Here is a 2,844-nt window from a genome sequence, read left to right on the forward strand (position 1 = left end):
TATTTATTTTTGGCTGTGATGGGTCTTCGCTGCTGCACACGGGCTTTCTCTAGTTGTGGCGAGCGGGGGCTACTCTTCCTTGCGGTGCTCGAGCTTCTCACTGTGGTGGCCTCTCTTATTGCAGAGCACAGGGTCTAGGTGGGCAGGCTTCGGTAGTTGTGGCTTATGGGCTCAGCAGTTGTGGCTCGCGGGCTCTAGAGCGCAGGCTCAGTAGCTGTGGCGCACGGGGCTTAGTTGCTCCGCGGCATGTGGGATCTTCCCAGACCAGGGATCGAACCTGTGTCCCCTGCATTGGCAGGCAGATTCTTAACCACTGTGCCACCAGGGAAGCCTCAGAGTTCTCTTTTCCATCCTGAGAATTTTTCATCTTCTGACAAAAAGTATTTGTTAAATAAAATAAAACTTTGTAATTATGGTCATCCATCACTTGGAGCAAACTTGATAGATGGATTTAAAAACACATGTATTTGTAAAACTCCCTCCTTTCCAAAAAGAAGAAAAGCTGTGTCTTTTATATATTTTAGTTCCAAATTTAAAGAATCTCTTCATTTATGAAACTTCCAGACTAATGCATATAATGCTTTAAGTGGCAGAACCAGGTAAGACTACAAGGACAATTGCTCTATCTTGAGGTGTCCCTATTTAAAAGAAAGAAAGAAAGAAAAGAGTAGCATTTTGTAACACAACAGCGTATTGAATTTTTTTATTCTTGTGTCTGTCTCCTTCATTGTCCTGTGTATTAGTTTTCTACTGCTGCATAACAAATTAAAACAAATTTAGCAACTTAAGACAACACCCATTAATTAGCTCACAGTTCTGTAAGTCAGAATTTCTAGCACAGCCACGGCATAACTGAGTTCTCTGCTCAGGGTTCCCAAGGCTGAAATCATGCTATCAGTCAGGCTGAGCTCTTCTCTGGAGGTTCTGCAGAAAATTCACCTTCAAGCTCACTGAGGTCATTGCAGTTGTAAGACTCAAGTCTCATTTCCTTGCTGGCTGGTGGTCAGGGGTTGCTCTGAGCTCCTAGAATCCTCTCCAGGAGAGCAGCCCCCTCCATCATCAAAGCCATTAGTGGAGAATCTCACTGACGATGAATCTACTTCATGCTTGGAATCTCCAAGAAAAGCCCAATCCCTTGTAAGGGCTCACGTGATGACATCAGGCCCACCAAGGACAATCTCCCTCTCTGGAAGTCAACTGATTTGAGACCTTAGTTACATCAGCAAAATCCCTCACAGCAGTGCCTAGATTAGTGGTTGTTTGAATAATTGGGAGAACATCTGTGTATACCAGGAATCTTGGTGTACACAGGGATCTTGAAGGTCATCTTAGAATCCTCCCTAGTTCAGTCTGTAAATTCCTCGATGGCAAAAACTGGGCCTTGTGCATCTTTGTCTGGTACTCAATAGATACTCCAGGGATGTTCACTGAACTGAACTGTTTTAAAGGGATTCAGAAATTACGAAGTCATGAAATTGTTACACATGAGCATTAACTTCCAGGTAAGGACAACTCCCATCAGGAAAAAGATCAGATAGGATGCAATGCCCAGGATGCCTTTCGGCTGATCACTATCGTGACCTCTTCCTCTACCAAAAGATTAACTGGATTTTCTACTTTCACTATGGGAATACAGCTTTGATTTTATTAAGGGAAGTCAAGGGAAAAAGAATTCCTATCCCAGAGATGTGCAAGAAAAACAACTTTCCAGAATCGCATCTCTTCTATTGAGGAAGTGGTGTGGTCAATGGGTTTGTGGTGTCATGAGCTTCCCTTCCCTAGTCTGCCAGCTCTTTGAGGGTGGAACTACCTATTATTCATATTTACATCCCTAAGGAAAGCACAGTGCCTGGTTCAGAAGACAAACTTTAAAGATAAAAGCTGATTAAATGTTTGTAGAATGAATGCTGTTTAGCCTGTCTCTGCTACTAGTCATTCACTTCCTGCCGGCCAGGGCTCTGTCCAACGCATTTTCTGCAAGCCAGCAATGCCTGTCTGGTCCCCGGCAGCCAGTGAGCATTCAACAGGCGCAGTCTTTGGGCCTTGTACTCCTGTTTTAAAATGTATTTTCTTCTCTCCCAAATTAGCAGTTGATCATTTTAGGTTATACAATATGAATTGAAGGTGACTACTATTCAAGCTAGTCTTATAAGGCTTAGTTCTAAGAAATATTCAGCTTTATGTTAACATACACACAAACCCCCCAAATCCCAAAACTTTCATCTTCCTTTCCAAATGGACATTCATTTCAGTGTCTAGTAAATGTATTTATGGGAAACATTTCTTTACATTGATCAGAGAACAGAGCTGTGATTTCTGAAAAAGAAAAGCTCTGTTTCCCTTAGGTTTTGTCAGTTCCTCCATTGCTAGCCTCAGACAAGGTACACGTTATCTGCAATTCTGTGAGCTTTCCTGCATTTCAGTCGCATTGGGGAAAACGCTTTCCCGGCCTTCCAACGGCAGAAAAACGCGATCCACATAACTCCACTTCACTGCAACCTGGGAGCCGCGGATTTCGGGCCCGCGCTGTGACGTCACCGGGCTCGCAGGCCGCGGCGCTGGCCTCAGGCTCGGCTGATTGGCTGGGGCCCATGACGTCACGGTCCGGGGCGGCCCTGGGTTCGGGAGGGCCCAGCTATGATCCGGGTTAGTTTTTAAAAAGGGCGGGGGGGGGGGGGAAACAGGGGAGCTCGCGGAGCGCCCGGTCCCTCCCGCCGCGCCGGGTCCCGACCGGTCGCGCCCACAGCTGACCTCGCCCGGCCACCGCGCCAGCCTCGGTGGCTGCCCGAAAGGGGGCGGGCGGAGAGGCGGAGCGGGGAGGAGCCGGGCGCGGCGCCGCGCTGT

The sequence above is a fragment of the Monodon monoceros genome, unplaced genomic scaffold (genome assembly GCF_005190385.1).
Source record: "Monodon monoceros isolate NGI ecotype Baffin Bay Population unplaced genomic scaffold, NGI_Narwhal_1 Super_Scaffold_2, whole genome shotgun sequence".
Taxonomy (NCBI): domain Eukaryota; kingdom Metazoa; phylum Chordata; class Mammalia; order Artiodactyla; family Monodontidae; genus Monodon; species Monodon monoceros.